Source organism: Peromyscus californicus, unplaced genomic scaffold, assembly GCF_007827085.1.
Source record: "Peromyscus californicus insignis strain IS unplaced genomic scaffold, ASM782708v3 Scaffold_3__1_contigs__length_106647218, whole genome shotgun sequence".
Lineage (NCBI taxonomy): Eukaryota > Metazoa > Chordata > Mammalia > Rodentia > Cricetidae > Peromyscus > Peromyscus californicus.
Window position 1 is genome coordinate 75008284 of NW_026294551.1, and position 17175 is coordinate 75025458.

Sequence of the window (17175 nt, forward strand, 5' to 3'; positions counted from 1 at the left end):
GAGGGCCTGGCTGAACCGTTTGCAGAGCCTAGAAGACTCCCCACTGACTCTAACTACAGAGATGTGTGGGCTCCTCAAGGGTGTCCGCTCAGAGTTGGGTCTCTCCAATTATGTGCCAGTTGATTGGAGGGTGTCAGGCCCATCTTGCAAGCCTACTCCCTTCTCTTTGGAAGGAGGAGCCCCTTGGAGTCTGTTGGTTAACGGGAAAAGTGCTTACTCTGGGAGGAAGGCGGGGCAAGCCGGAACAAGCTGTCCCTGGGAACCTGCAGGCTCCCTCACTCCGTTTCGGAACCCCATTCTCCTCCGGGGAGACAGGAGGGGGTTCCAAGGGACTTGGATACAGTCCCTTGGCGGAGACGGTGGAGACACGTAGCTGCTTCGGGGCTGATCCTGCGGAGCGGGGCGCCCCTCCCCGCCCCCATTCCCCTGGGTTTCACTCCGGTTCTTTGCAAAGGGAGGGGACAGCGAGGGGGCCCTGCGCATCCCCCTTCTTGGAGCTGCAGGCTAGGAGCCCTGTGCCCTCGGGAGCCCCGGCAGCTTGCCCTCGGCCGCACGGGGGTGCAGGCTGTCCCCGCCGCCCCCACCCGAGGCTCGCCCTCGCTCCCTCTTTCCAGCTCCACCAGCCGAAGCGCGCACACCGGGGCTCCCGCACGTGGGCGCGCGGGAGGCGGCGGCCGCTGCTGCCCGAGCCCAAGCCGGAGCAGGGCAGATCGCCCTCCATGCTGCGGGAGCCGCGGCCGCCTCGCGCTCAGCCTCTCGCCCCAGCCGAGCACTGCGAGCGGGCGAAGCCCCGGAGGGGAACCGGACGGTGACGCGAGCAGCGCAGCGGACTAAAGCGACCCGGGTTCTGAGCGAAGGGCGCCCGCTTGTCGGGAGCAGGCAGCCTGGCTGGGTCGCTCGCCCTCGGCTCCTACCAGCGCTGAGGGCTCCGGGCGGTGCGATGTCGCCACGCTGCTTCTAGGCGGTGGCCGGGGACGCCTCCTGCAGCCACTCGGCCCGCACCGGCGGCCCCCAATTCCCTTCCACCCGCAAGTCCTCGGATCACTCCCGGAGGACGCGCCGGGCCACCCGGCGCGGAGCGGGCGCCAAGTCCGAAGTCTGTCCCCAGCACAGCCAACTTCCGCGGGAGCCCCTCGGCCCGCTGCAGCCTGCGCCAGCCCCGGGAGCGATGCGCCCCCAGCCGGGCGACGCTCCCTCTGCCAACTCGCCACCCATGGGATCCACTGCCCTCGGCCGCCCCGCTCGGAGCGCGTAGCTCTCGCCGCGCGGCCCAGGAGAGGAGTGAGACGCTAAGAGGGTTCGCTGACCCTGCGTGCACCAGACTGCTGTGAACCCCTGAAGGGGAAGCATCTGTATTTGAGGGTGAGTAGCCCGCTAGTGGTGGTGTCCTTTCCCCCGCCCCAGATATCAGTTTGCAGGGATGCCGGGCAGACTCCAGAAAGTTGGGTCTCCTGCACCTATCCTGGAATTGGCAGCGGAAAAAAAAAAAACATTGGTTCCTCAACCCAATTGCCTTCTTTACTAAAACCAAGGAGGAGCACCCTTCCCAAGGAGAAACGGGGCTTTCGAGAACAGGTCACAGACTATTCCCCATCAAATGGCCATTGGGGCTTTTCAGCCTGCCCGCGCATTCAGTAAGCACCCAGCTTAAGCGCTTGGAGATCCGCTGCTGCTGGGAGAATCTGATGGGCAACCCCCTGTCCCTAGGAAGACGCTCAGTGCACTTCATTAAAGCGAAGTGACTGCTGGAATATTAAGAGCGAATGTGGGAAAAGGCGACCAAGGGTACTAAAGAAAGGGAGCAAGGGAGGAGAGGTTAGGAAGGAGGGGTCAGAAGAGGTGGCTGAAGGAAGAGAGAGTAGTGAATTATTTCCTGCTGCTGGATGGAGCATCTGGGGTACTTTTTACATGATGAAGGTTTGCAGCATGTTGATATAGGGCAGGACGACCTAGACCAACAGGTGGCTTAAGCATGCTTCCTGTAGATGGGTTCCTGGAGGGGAACCACTCGCTCTCCCACGGGGCTTTGGCTGGCTCTATCACTTGTATGATAACATTTGAACACGGGCAAGGAAATGGGCTTTCTGAGCTCCAACCCAATTTGGGCTGTGGGAGGCATCCAAATGCCTCCTGTAGGAAAACAGCGGCTCTTTTGTGTGTCTGACTGAGGTTTCAACATACAGGCAACTGAGGGGTCTTTCAGCTGGGCGACTTGGACTTGTCTGGTCCTTGGACTTGAGCCCTGGCTTTCTTCCTTGGTCCCTGGTGGCGGGTATTCTCCTTCCCTAGGCTAGGCTGCGAGCCAAATCTCAGTTTCGCTGCTCTGTACTCCGGTGGTAGGAGGGGGCATTTCAAGTGTACCAGGAGCCTTGCTTGAGTGTGTACTTTACCTGCGTCTGTCCCTTGTACTTTTATTGTGAAACTTAAACACGGACAGGTGTGGGTGTGTGCGTGGTATGTGCAAGTGAGTGTGCGGACAGGTCGAGGTGGATGGAAGAAATTGGCGAGAGGGAGAGCATTGCTGCTGCCTAGACTTGGGAGAGGGCGTGTTTGTGCTTTCACTTTTCTTCTGAACCCACCATCCTTCCGGTCTTCCCAGGAGAAGTGCTGTTAGCACTCCATAGTAGCATCTACAGGAAGTATTCAATGTCTCCATTTCGGTTATCCCAGGTACAGCATAGGGTCCACCATCCCTGATCACCGGGAAACTAAACTTTGAAAAGGCAGTACTTAGGGAGAAAGGTGAGGTTGGAAAGCAGAAAGGAAGAGGACAGGGTGCATATCCTTGTATGTATCTGGAGGGGGCCTCAGCCTGAGCCTGCATCTACAGCAGGCTTTCAGCTTTTATTTGGTGTTTAAGAATGTTAGCTGGATGGCTTTGAGATCCATGGAGATTTGAGGAGGAAAAGCTGTCCTAATACACACTTAGCAGACTCTGCCATCAGGTTTTAAGGAGATGTTTGAATCCTAGAATAAAATGGTAGGCATTCTAAAGTGCAAAAGAACCCTCAAACATTAACACTGGCACCCATATTTCCCATCCAGAAGAGGGTCTTAGTATTAGGGCTCATTGGCCTTGCTGCCTCTGTAAGTATATCTGAATTTCATCAGGTAGTCCAAGTTTAGTTTTCCACTGGGTGAGATCCCTCCTCACTCTGGGTCTCTGTCTGGGGATTGCTCATAGTTATCAAATAATGAGGGGTCAGGCTTAACTTTTAGCATACACTGATTAGCATGGGACCCAGGTTTTGTCATCGACACAGGGACTTCCATATTAGAAGGGGAGCCTGGCACTGAGGTGTCAAAAAGATGAAAGGGCAGAAAAGTATTATGGCTGACAAGAATATGCAGAGAAATTTAAGGACCAAAAAAAAAAAAAAAAGAAGGTAAAGCAGAAAAATGTAGATAGAGAGCCATGAGAGCAAATGCAAGGGGAGTGGGAAAGATACCAAGACAGAGATAGAGAGAATACAGACAAAAATCATAGGAAAGAATGGAAGAAGAGTATAGAGGAGAAAAGCATAGAATAGGAACATGGAGAGTGGAACATCCATGTGAGGGGCCAGAGGAGACACAGGAGGTGGATTCACTTGCTCTTTGTATCTAACTTATATTAACCACACCACCATTTTAAGGAAGCTGGCATAACCTGTATCCTTTAGTGGCCAGCCCTTGGTTGGTGTGTTTCTCTGGGGAGGTATGGATGACTCAGAAATCATACACTGTCTAGGAACACAGCCGCAGGGCGGATGGTCAGATATAGGGAAACTAGATTCTTGGTAAATGCACAAATGTGCAAGTGCTGTTGTCCTCCCTTCCCACTCCTCCAAGAAGACATAAAACTCACAGGACAGGAGAATGGGGACACAAGAATCGTTAACTAACCATTTCTGCCAGTGATGATCTGTCCTTTATTCAAAGAAGAGTAGAGTCTCTGGGAAGGGCAAGTGATGGGAGCTGCTCACTCCCCTGAGAGTGTGATCCAGTGGAGACAGGGTTGTACACATTTAGTATTCCAGTTGAAGGTCATCACTGGACCCTCCTCTGAAAAATACAATGTACACCTCTAACACCCTTCTCTAATTTGTTCCTGTATTTTCTCCTGGGAGATACGATGAACACATCCTTCTTGTATCACATCCTCCCCAGAAAAGCTCATTTCTTGTGACTATCTCTTGATAAAAGGACAAGCCCAAAGAAGCACTCAGGCAGGGTTACCTTTCCATGAACCTCATTAATCACAAGAACTCCAGGGGACAGCAGACCAGCTCCTCTGGTTGACCTTGCAAGGGGTGTTTGCAGCTAAGGGATACTGGACAGTCAGCAGGGCCTCATTCTGGCCATTCCCTGTATACAGTTAGTCCATTTGATGCAAAAACTAATGCCATGGGCACTGTTATCATTTGCATTTCATGGAGGGGGAGTCTGAGACTTAGTGACATTATGTAACTTTCTCCAGAGAAACACATCTTTAGCTGTGGTTCAGCTAGAAGGCAGAAGTGCTGATGTTTTGAACCCACATTTTGGTTGACTTAAGCCTGAGGACCCGTTACATATCAGACTAGCACCTACTCCATTTATACGGATGGAGTCAGTATGGAGATCTTTCCTAAGCACTCCTACACTTTACCAGTTGAGGGGTAAAAGTGGCTGAAGAAATTGGAGTATGATGTGCCAGAAAGCCCATAGCCATCAAATGCCAAATTGAGACCTATACCTAAGTTTCAGTCTCTCTCTCTAGCTTACCAGTAAATTACTCTATGTAGCGCTAAGCACCAAGGTCATATAAGCCTCTTAGTCAAAATGTAAGTAAGTTCCTGGACCCTCCTAGAGGCTCACTGAATTAAAACTTTAGGGCAGAGAGCCCAGAAATCTGTATTTTTAGTCCATGCCCCAAGCCTACATCTGCACAGTACCATTTGCCCCAGTTATTCACAGCTCTTGGATTCTCACATTGTGGAGCCCTTCCAGACAGCTTCAGGAGAACTTCAAGCCCCTCCTGCTTCAAGAAAATTTAAATACACAAAAACCGTGGACTCTGTATAGCTAGTGCACCAATCAACTACATAAGGAAACAGACCAGCTCACTTAAAAATATCTGTGGCAGCACTTTAAGAAGTGCCACAAACACGTGGATCTTTGTTATATTTGTATTTTTTTGTCTTGTACCAGATTGGAAAGCATGTATCATTGTTGGTATTTGTATTAATACTTGACCCAAAAATGATATCAAGAGCCAGGCCAAGGCCGTCTCCCAGTTGTAAGACTAGTTATGCTCTGAGAAACATGCCTTCGTCAACAGGATTCCCATTCCTTTGAGCAGATCACTGCTTCATTCTGCAGGTAAAAAGGAAGCGTCACCCATGCTCTGTCTCTTTCTGGCCCACTTACATTATTTTCTCAGTGACCTCAACATCTTTTCTCTTCTGTTTCATTGAAATATGGCCAAAGGTGCCAGACGTCTTGTCCGACAAACTATTTTGTCATCTCTCCCTTTTCAGGTCCAAATTTATCTTTTCAATCTGTTGCTTTTAACCCTGACCTCTTATTCAAGGGTGGTAATTGAGCCTTGGGTAGCTGTGATAAGCCACTGTGTGGTACATGCATTTTAGATGGCTGTAGTCATTTGTGAATAGAATGCAAAGAAGAGAATCATTTATATTTACAGTGTCTGCATTCTTAATATGCTGGCGTTCATTTTTCTGTTTCAAAATGCTGAGAATTTCGGGAGGTGTATATAGCAGTGGAGTAATAGAAGATGGCTAAAATGTGAGCACTTGAGTAGGGACAAACGTGTGATAAAGCCCACCTCCAGTTTGCTTGCTAGTACTATGTTGTCTTGTTTATTTAACTTTGCCAAAACTTCATTTTTTTTCCTGGAAGTTGAGACAATTGTAGGCTGCCAAGTCTTACCCTCTTATGTGGCTAAGGTGCCCCAGCAAAGGTCTGGTGTTCCTCTAGCTAGTGTTGTCTGCTCTAGCTGAACATCAGTCACATGGCAGGCTCTATTTAACCCAGCGAAAAAGTGCCAACAAGGAGCTTAAGCAACTTCTCTGGGTTATATGAAGTCTAAAATTCTGAATTTAACATCTTTCCATCTAAACTCGTCCACCCTTCTATTGCATTGATACAAATGATCATTCCTTCCTTAAATCTTAAGTCTGAGTGTTGATTTGTATTTCTATAAAACCCATAGTGGAGACTGTCCAATAGAACAGTGGAGATCTGCTGAGACTCTTGGATGCTTGCTACGTGGTTAAATGATCTCCAAATAGTTACTTTGAGTTCCCAAGTGTTGTCAGGGATTAGTCCCTCCTGTTATTTCTTGGCTGAATTATTAAAGCACAGATACTGTTTCTTTGCAGGGGGGACTCTCCTGTGATTCTCCCCATGATTGAGTTAGATGTCTACAAAATGGTACCCATTGAAATAAATGGTAGTACACTTCACTTCTTTGTATCTGACACGGAGTCTATATATAAAATTCACTTACCGATACTTATTGGAAGTTGATCTGGCAGCTCTAGAGCCATGCCTGGCATGCAGAAAGTGTTAAAAATATTTTTTTTTAAATGGCTAAGTGAATTTGAGCTAATTCTGTGTGGCCTAGAAAAAGTGGCTATTGTCCTTTACCACTAAAAGAAGAACAATCCAAACACTGGGGCCTACATACAGTGTGTCTCAGGAGACATCCTTCTTTACCTAGAAGAATCAGAGGCAGGGGTGGGGATGAGAGTAATAACATCAGTAGCTGGTGATTAACTATGGTGGTTGCTTTGGGCAAGTTCCATTTTGATGTTGCTTAAGATGTAATTAGAAGGGACATTCTGATTTATAAGCTAATGTGATTTTATCTGTACTTTTAATTAGTTTCTCAGAAAGGCACTTTTGTTTCTGAGCTCAAAAGTTTTAGAAATGAACAGACTTCTGGAATGATAGCGGAGTTTGGAGATGATCTGGCCCTAGCAGCTTGAAGGAGAAAGGAGGAAACTGAGGCTCAGCAAAGGGAAGGAGCTTGCCTGAGGCTGCCCAGGCAAGGTAGCACCAGACTCAGTGTGAGAGTCAGTGCTTCCTGGCTGCTAGCCCAGGACACTTAATGGACAGCTGAGGATGATTAACGCATCTGTGGCCAGCTGCTCACTTGCACTAACTGTATGCATGTGAAAGCTGCAATCTATATAGCCTGCTCCCTGCAAAATTCTGAGATAAAACTCTGTGGAAAGGAATTGCACAAAACAGGTCTAAAAAGGCTTTCCCAGAGTAGACTCAAAATGTTGAAGAGGCTCGTGAGAGACGTTTTTGGCTGGTGCTATGTTAGTGAGACCTTACTGGCCTATTGGACTCATAATCTACAAGAAGGGAATAGGGGTAGGGACCTTCCCATGCTGGTTGTATGTGTGATACATGAACAATTGGAGATGTATGGACATTCATTGTCAAGCTCCTTGTACCTGGTCTTACATGAGAAGCAGGTACTTGGAACTGTTCTCTCTACCTGTAGGATGCTGTGGAGTATGACTAAGTGAATCAGCTTAAATGCATCCTCAGACACAGAAACGTGTGCAGTGTACTGGGACATTGTTAACACACAAATCTTTATCACATGGTGTCAATATTATGGAGACAGTAAGACACAGATCATTGATGCGATATATTGTGGATGATCCTCTGAAAACATTATAATCAGTGCTGACAAGTCAGAAGAAAAATATCTCAGCCTAGCACCTCCCCTGCATCCCAAAAGCCTTGCCACACTAAGCTACAATAACTAACAGGGCCTGCAATTATTCAAAGGGAGGAGGCACACATAGTAATTCTCCTTGCTTCTCTACCATAATCAATTGAGAGCTTTAGCACTATTTTGATTTGATACCTAGGGGTTAGCTGTAAGGGGTTGTCACCTTTCTGTACCCCCAACAACAGAAAAAAAATGATTCCTTTACTACCTTGCATAATTCCCTAACATCCTTCCATCCATTAAAGGCTAATTCTTTTGGATTTAATTTAGCATTCTCTCTGGTCTCATGTGGAAATGTAAAGTTTCCTAAGTGGAATATCATAACCATCTGGACCAAGCATCTCTCCCCACTTCTTTGCAGAGGCCTTTTAGCAGGCACTGAAGATAAATTCTACCTGCTCTGCCAGCACCAGCTGCCAGAAGCTTCTACTTCTGGTACTTCTGTCACTTACTGAGTACTTTGTCCACCAACATAGTTCTAAGCTCTGTGTATGTATTTTTCTCATTCCACATACCAAGCAACACAGTTTTGTAGGTATGTGTGTAAGGATTAACAAAGCACCATATAGAAGTGGGGGAGATGGCTCACTTGGTAAAGTGCTTGGTGCAGAAACACAAGCACCCACATAAAAGTCAGATGTGATGAAGTTTATCTGAAACTCTAGCCCTGGAGGGAGGAGCTAGACAGACTGAGTGGTTATGCTGGCTAGCCACTCTAGCCTGTTGGAGAGCTCCAGATTCAGTGAGAGACATTGTCACAAAATATCAGGTAGAGAAGTAAAGGATGGCACCATGCATTGACCTCTGGCTTCCATATGTATGCACATGTACACCCCCCTCAGAGGAGGGGAGAGAAGGGAGGGGAAGGGAAGAGATGGAGAGACACACAGAGAGGAGAAAGACAGAGACAGGGAGACCATATAGATCATTTATATGTCAAAATATCACAATTGATCAGAAGACAATTGTGATTGAGTAGAAACCAGCATGGATGACAACACAGAGGAGCAGTGGCATCTCTTCCTTTACAGTTGTCCCAGACAACAAAACCTCTGAGTTGGATATGTAGTGAACACAAAGGACACGACCCAGATAGAGTTTATCTTCCAGGCTGGAGAAAGTTGACTTGTGATTAGTCTTCATTGCCGTAACCAGAAGAGCAAGTATTTAAACCCAAAGTTTAAGTTTTCAAACCTCACTAGCTGGTACTAGTTCGATTACCCAGAAATCTACCCACTTAAAAGAAGCCTGGACACTGCCTTCTCCTATGGCTTTTGATCACCTGTGCCATAGATCATGAAGTACATTTTGTATCATTGTTTAGTACACAATTCCCAGAAAAGCTAACAAATGTCCTTAGAGTAGCCTTTGTACTATGTAAATATCTCTTCTGTGTTCTCTCACCCATGGCACAAATAAACATCTATGATATCTACAGATATAGTGAAATAAAAGTCGACTAATATTTACCATGACTAGAGGATTATAATCTTATATTTTCCATTCTATTCCAGTCCATATTTTAAATTTCCCACAAGATTTAAGGAATTGTTGGTATGACTATCCTGTTCATTTGTGTCATTGTGACAAACTCCCTGAGAAAGTCCACTCATGAGAGAGGAAACGTCACCTCGGCTCATGGTTTTAGAGGTTTTAGTCCTTGACCTGGACCTTTGAGTTTTGATCCAGTGAAGGAGGTTAGAAATGCGGGAGTGGAGCAAAGATGCTCCTCTCAGGACCAGGATGTAAAAAAGACAGACTTCTCACTTCTCCTTTGTATACACATCCCAATGAGCCCACTTCCTCTAAGTGGGTTCCCCTTCTTAAAGATGCTAGCACCTCCCAATGGAACCATGGTCTTAGGGCTTCCCTATTAATACATAGGGCTTTGAAGGATATTTCAGACACAAGCCACAAGATTTATATTTTGGAAAGTGTTGTCGTCTAGTGCTATAGACTTCTGCAGATGGAGGGAGAAAGTGAAGCCCAAAGAGGGGAATCCCCACTTCCTTGTTCAGAATCACCTGACAAGGTAGGGGTGGAAGTGATTGGAATCAAGGTTCCCAATACCACCTCACACCCGTGAGTGACAGCATCCTCAGTTATGGATTCTAGCCATTAATTAGCTTCAGTCTGACAGTAGATTACTTTCATTGATTGCTCACGTATCTGGCTTTTGATGATGAGGCTTTGTCTTCTACAGCCCTAATGTACTGACAGAGTTAATACTTGATATATGTGCTTACATATATATGTTGGTTCTTTTTTTTTTTTCCTGTAGCTGAATGTCACATACTGGATAATTTGTAGAGAAGTTTAAGTTATAGTTCAAAGCCCATCAGTCTAAAAGCATAACCCTCAGCAATGGTCTGTGTCCTTTTTGTGTTTTATTATGGTAGTGGGCATCACATGGCAAGATAGAGTGAACAAACCTAAGAAGCTTCCCTTAGCAAAGCATAGAATGGATTTGTTCAGAAGGCAGTGTCCTGTGAGCCAGTCATCTTCCAGAGACCTCACCTCCCAACACTACTGCACTGGGGAATAAGTTTCAAAAGAGGAAACTGGGATGCATTTAAAGATTATATTATTTGTACTTTTTATTTTATTTATTGTGGAAAATAGTTTTTTTTTCTGATACACTATATCCTAATTGTGGTTTCTTCCTTCTTCTACTCTTTCAAGTTCCCCCACCCCACTTACCCTTCCTTCCTGATCTGCTGTGGAATATTTGTTTAACTATGTAAATATATTATAATTGTTTATGTTGTGGAATATTTGTTTAATTATGTAAAGATGTGTTTCTGTTTTACCTTGCCTGCCTAAGGCACCTGATTGGTCTAATAAAAAGCTGAATAGCCAATAGCAAGGGAAGAGGTATAGGTGGACTTACTGGGCAGGGAGAGTAAGTTATAGGAGGATAAATTTAGGCTTGAAAAAGGAAGAAAGAAAAGGAGACAACAGGGAGACTCCAGGGTCCAGTCAGCCAGATGCAGAAGAAGCAGGAAAGTAGGACAAACAAAATGAAAGAAAGGTAAAAAGTCTGCAGACAAAAATGTGGATGAAGAGAAACAGGTTAAATCAAGTTAAAAGAGGTAGTAGAACAAGCTTAAGCTAAGGTAGAGCATTCATAATTAATAATAAGTCTCCGTGTCTTTATTGGGGAGCTGATTGGTGGCCCAAAGAAAATTCCAACTACATGGATCCAACCCTTTCTGTCTCTCATTAGAAACCAACAGGCTACTAAGGGATAATTAAGAAATAAAATAAAATGTAAGATAAGATATAACAAAAACTAGCACATTTGAACAGAACAATACAAACAGAAGAAAAAAAAAGCCTAAGAGAAGGCATAATAAACAGAGACCCACTTATTTTCATGTTCAGATAGTCCATAAAAACACTAAATTGCAAGCCATAATTTATACACAAAGAACCTGTAGGGTAAAAAGAGAGGAGAAAAAACACAAATAAAATAAAAAAAATAAAAATAAGAAGGTAGAATTTTAAAAACGGAAAATCCCTGATATGACATTATGAGACAAGGAATCTCCAAAGATGCCATTACGTTTGTTTCCTGTTGGCCATTTACTTCTGGGCATGCAGCCTACCCTTAAGAACAGTTTGTTTCCCCAGTGAGACTCCTTTGGAGAAAACCAAAATTTCATTTGCAACTGGTTATCAATTGGAGATCGTTTCTGGGTTAGGGAGAGAGGCATGTGTCTACTTCTCCTGTCAACTCTAGGATCCAATCTGATACAGACCCATACAGGCCCTGTGCATACTGCCTCAGTCTCTGTGAGTTCATATGAGCTCTGATCCTGTTGATTTAGAGGGCCTTGTTTCCTTGGTTTCCTCGATCCCGTCTGTCTCTTTTGCAGGGTTTCCTGAGCTCTGAGGAGAAGAATTTGATGGAGACATACCATTTAGGGCTGAGTGTTCCAAGGGAGGAGAGTGTTCTCACTCTTGGCATAATGTCTGGCTGTGGGTCTCTGTATTTCTTCCCGTCTGCTGAATGAGGAAGCTTCTCGGATAATGGCTGAGCAAGAAACTGATCACATTTGTCTTTCTGAGTCAGGGATTCCTCACTCAGATGATTTTTTTTCTAGTTCTATCCATTTACCTGTGATGTGGTACATTTACACAATGGAGTATTACTCAGTCACATAAAAATGAAATCCGCACAGCCTTCTTGAGAAATTATGTCATCCAGATTATCATCTGTGAGACTCCTGTGCCACACCACATATTTACATGAAAATAACTGGAACGACTTCTTTAAAATGGCTGTTAAAACTGACACTGCCCCACTGGGTCCTATGGTACTGTGTTTTTGACAACACAGGATGTAATGAGATGTCCCATGTTTGCCTTCATGGTTGATGTGCTAAGGCAGGATGTTGTTATTTCTTTTTATAGTAATTTTTGTTTGAAAAATTTATACATGTATACAATGTGTCTTAATGTATCTAATTCCACTCCTCACCCATATCTACCCTAGGTTCTTTCCTGGAAACACATCTCTTTCCAAACTTCTTCATGTTCTCTTGAAATTATAACTCACTGATGACAATTGGTGCTGCCTATCTGCACAGGTGTGTGTGTGTGTGTGTGTGTGTGTGTGTGTGTGTGTGTGTGTGTGTGTGTGTGTGTGTGTGATCATTCACTGGGATGTAGAAAACGTACTGGTGGCCTCCGTCCCAAAGTAAAAGCATCCCCCCTTCCTCAGAACCCAGCAACAGCTCAGCTAGAGGTGCATGCAGCCTTCATAGCCCCTTACCCAGTCATGTTGGGATTTTCAACGTGTTTGGACTTGGGCAGGTCTTCTGCAGGTAGCTATAGCGCTGAGCTCCTGAATGCAACAGCCATGCCATGTCCAGTAGACAGCACTTCATTACACACTCCCCCAACTTCTTGCTCTTATATTCCCTTTATCCCCTCCTCCACAGTGTTCCCTGAGCCTTGGTGGGGGGTGTGGAAGGATATTAATGTTCTGTGCATGCTGCCTCGGTCTCTGTGAGTTCATACGTACTTCCATCCTATTGATTTAGAGGGCCTGGTTTACTTGGTGTCCTCCATCCCCTCTGGCTTTTATAGTCTTCCCGTTGCCCCTTCCCTCTTTCACAGGGTTCACTAAGCTCCAAAGGGAGGGAGTTGGTGGAGACATTCTGTTTAGGGTTGAGTCTTCTAAGATCTCTCACTCTGTTTAATGTCTGGCTTGAGTCTCTATATTTGTTCCCCTCTGCTGCAGGAGGAAGCTTCTCTGCTGATGGCTGGTGTGTGTGTGTGTGTGTGTGTGTGTGTGTGTGTGTGTGTGTGTGTGTGTGTGTGTGTGTGTACGCATGTGTGATTGCAGGTGCCTGTGGAGGCCAGCATTGGCTTAACTCAGAGCAAATTGAGGATGGTAAACAGTTGTGAGTAACTGAGTCTTAAGCTGGATGTTGCCCAGCAGGTGCTGGCTGAAAGAGCTTTCTATGTGGAAGGAAGAGTGAGAAAAGAGGTAGGTGTTATGCTCTGGACTTCATATTTGAGAACCAATAGGGAAAACAGTGGGGATGAGAGTGAAGGAGTGCTGAAGATCATGCAGATCCCAGGAGGGGGCTGCACTGGGCCAGAGGAGAGCTGTGTGATAAGCACAAAACCCTGCATCATCTGAACTGCCCAGGCCTCATTCTGTGGATGCTGTAGTAAAGAAGCTTACATGGCTATTATTATTATTTTTTTTTAAAAAAATGCATTTATGTTACTGAATTCGGTAGTTTTCAGTGAAATTCTTTTGCCTATTAATCCTGCTGAGATTATAAGAGGCACTGAAATGTACCCAGTGAGCAAGTATTTCATGAGGGAACACATGTGACTAAGAAATGCACGAGAACCGATCTCACTAGCCTGTGAGTGTAAGGTAAGAGCAGAGATTGAGGCAGGTGTATGGAGATGACTAGGCAGAGCACTCAAATGGAAGCCAGGTTCCAATCAGTTGAGAATTTCCATATCACCAAAGTAGTCAGAAATAATACTTTATATTGAAAGTTATAGGCTGTTATCATTTTAAAATCAGCTTGTTTGATCAAAGCAGGAGGCTGAAATTACACAGCATGGAGAATTAACGCACTCTCCCCATCTTACTTATAGAACCTTCTCCTATGATTTTCCCAGCATTCCCTCTACTCTTCCAAATAGCGAACTGAAGAGGGACTGAACACACATGCTGGAAGTGCATTAATCTATTTTTGTTGAATAAAATATACACCCTTAATAGCCAAAGTGAACCTTAAATCCTACAAAGAGTTTCAGTTTCAGACACGATGAAGACTATTTTAGGGTAGATATATGTCTCCAGTGCCACTTAATTTCAGGAAAATATTTATGTTGGATGATTTTTATGTGTACATTTATTTCTATTAAAGAAAACCACAGCAATAGGAAATACTATCTAGGCAGTTCTCTTTCAGCTGCAAGCATCACTCAGAGTGGAATCCTTTTTTGCACTCAAATTGGGCCTGCCAGCTCTAAAGAGGGCAGTTGAGATAATATGATAAACTGGCCCGTGTGTTCAATCTTAGCTCATCAAGGCTGGGTCAGAGCTGACATTTCCGTACAGTGTGACTTGATGCTCTGATTACAAATTGGTCTTGAGCAGCCAGAGTCTTTGTAATTGCATTCTCTAAGGGATTGTGCTTGTATCATTAGGTCTGTTTCAGTTTCGAAACCCAGAGGAAGAAATATGTTCCTGATTCTGTTCTCTTGTTTCAGACTGTAACAGAAACTGACATTCATCCAGAAAAGGATGTAACTTATTATATGCAAAATTAAGGCTTTTATCTTCCTCTGAGGCAATGTTGATAACATTTTTTTCATCCTTCTTGGTCTTGGAGGTTTTTTTATAAATTAGGAATTTTAAGAAGAGTGGGGTTGGGGGTGTACCTCAGTTAGTAGGGTACTTGTTTAATATGCATGAAGCCCTGGGTTCCATCCCTACCACCATACTCACCTGGTGTGGTGAAGTAGGCCAGCAATCCCAGTGAAGGCAAGAGGATCAGTAGTTCGATGCTATCCTCAGCTCCACAGTGAGTTTCAGGCCAGCCTGGGATATGCAAGACCCTGTCTCAACATACAAGAAAATACTAAGATAAGAAAGTCAATGTGTATTTATATGTCTTAAAATTCATTTTACTATAACAAGTAGATGAATCATTGTAGAAAATTGAAAATTGTTCTATAACTTCTGTACTTTCATTTAATAATTCTTTTAAAAACGTATGTATTACTGTGTATAGGCATGTATGCAGGCATATGCAGTATGTGTGCTGGCACATGTGTGCTGTGCTGGCATATGTGTAGGGATCAGAGGGCAACTCTTTTTTTTTTTTTTTTTTATTTTGAGACAGGGTTTCTCTGTGTAGCCCCAGCTGTCCTGGAACTCACTCTGTAGACCAGGCTGGCCTCAAACTCACAGAGATCCACTTGCCTCTTCCTCCCAAGTGCTGGGATTAAAGGCATGCACCACCACCACTCAACTTAGGGGGCAACCCCTAAGGGTGGGTTATTTCCTGCCTTTACCTGGGCTCTGTGGATGTAACTCAGATTATTGGGTTTGGGTGGCAAGTCCTACTCATTGAGTCGTCTCCCCAGCCATCCTTCAATAATTCTATGTTCAATTTACTTTTGTAAACTTTATATGCTGTGAGATTGATACCAACAATTTTTTTTTTGATCAATGACCTTTTATGCTTGTAGTCCTGGGGAATACCCCTGGAGAGTCTCGATAGAGTATATACTGCTCAGAGTGGATTGAGACTAATAAACGTTGTATGTAATTAAGATTTAAAGTATAAATGTATGTTTGAAACTGAATTTATTAGGATTCAGTGGCTGAAGTTTTCAGCTCTATTTGAAGAAAAACAAACTGGTTTTTCATTTAAGCACCACGATAGTCAATGCAGAGCACTTTCCCTGTGATCATCAACACGCCAAGTGAGGAGTTCTTTAGCAGACATTGGAGGGATGCCCTGAAATTCAGTCCTAGTGTGGTCTACTTAGGATAGTATCAGATACTACAGACTCCTCACCAGACCCTCACCCGCAACCCCATTCATATCTGCAAGTGTACAGCACCAGGTTGTGACCCATGTTCTAGATCTCTCTTTAAGTTCAGTTAATCTGCTTACAGTGATGAAGGCATGTGTTTACATGCACACACCATAACACATACATACACACACACACACACACACACACACACACACACACACACACACACCCTATTTACTAGTTTATTATAAATATCCCAGATTCCAGAGGATGTAGGTGAGCCAATGAACAGACAGATAACAGATGCCCTAGCATGCTGTGTTGGGTAAGAACACATGGGGTTTCTACACTCTCTCCCTGGGTACCACCCTCAAAGTGCCTCCTTTTGTTCAACAATGCAGAACTTCTCTAAAACGAGTGCTTTGGGACACTTTTATTTAATAGGAATGGATGATAAAGTCATTGATGACTGGGAATCAACTTGCCTTTTAGTCTTTCTGCCTTCAGAGGTGAGAGGTATAGGATTAAATGTCCAACCTCCAGTAACTGGTCTATTGCCCTGACTGCTAGTCCCGAGCTTGAGTTATCCAGAAGCCTAACAAGGATTATCACCTCAGAAACTGAATTCTGGAGCTATGCCATGTGTTTCTTTCATATAGGGAATCATGAAGGCCTTGAGAGAACCCTTATATGCGGAACATACTCTCCTAGCATATCTGTCTACAGGACTTTATAAGCTTGGTCTCAAACCATGAGGCAAAGAACACATAGTGAGTAGAGTAGTACATTTGGGTGATGTTTTCAATGTGCCATTTGAGAGCCACCCAGAGTGAGATGGTGAACAGTGTTATCTGACCCTGGATGCAGAAAATTCAATGGAATTGTTTGTGCTTTCAATGTCAGTGTACTGCAATTGCCTGGATCACAAGTAATTCTGTTTTTTTTTTGTTTGTTTGTTTTTTGGGTTTTTTTTTTTTGAGGAAAGAGGGGAAATTTTCATTTGCACTACATTAACACTTAAAAAAAAATCCTGAAACCTTAAACTAAAACTCAAATGGAGTGGTGCTGAGACAGTAGTAACTAAGAGAGGTAGAAACTGTTCAGACTACAAATAACCTTGTAGAAATGCAACTATCCATTTATATCAGTCGTGGGCAAGCACTTGTGAGACAGAATCAAGGGAATTGAGCCCAGGAGTCCTAAACCTGAGCCTGAAACAAGGCCAAGGAAGCTCAGCTTGGTGACTTCTGACTTCTAGCAAAAGCAGTCACAAATCTCTCTGGAAAATGCTTCCTGTATAGGCTGATAGTAATCCCATGGGTGAATAAGTAAAAGGCGATTCCACAATCAAAAGTGACAAAGATATGCAAGAAAGGCACCCATCGTCAGTTAGAAATACCAGAAAGAAA

General features: G+C 44.5%; 1 protein-coding gene across 1 annotated transcript in view; it reads left to right on the forward strand.

Annotated features, from left to right (window-relative positions):
- Positions 1-219: 219 nt before the first annotated feature.
- Sgcd (sarcoglycan delta) overlaps positions 220-17175 on the forward strand; it is a 925964-nt gene continuing 909008 nt past the window's right edge. Inside the window, exon 1 of the mRNA XM_052758279.1 lies at positions 220-1362. The gene's annotated coding sequence lies outside the window, so the exon portion shown is untranslated. The remainder of the gene's footprint in view (positions 1363-17175) is intronic.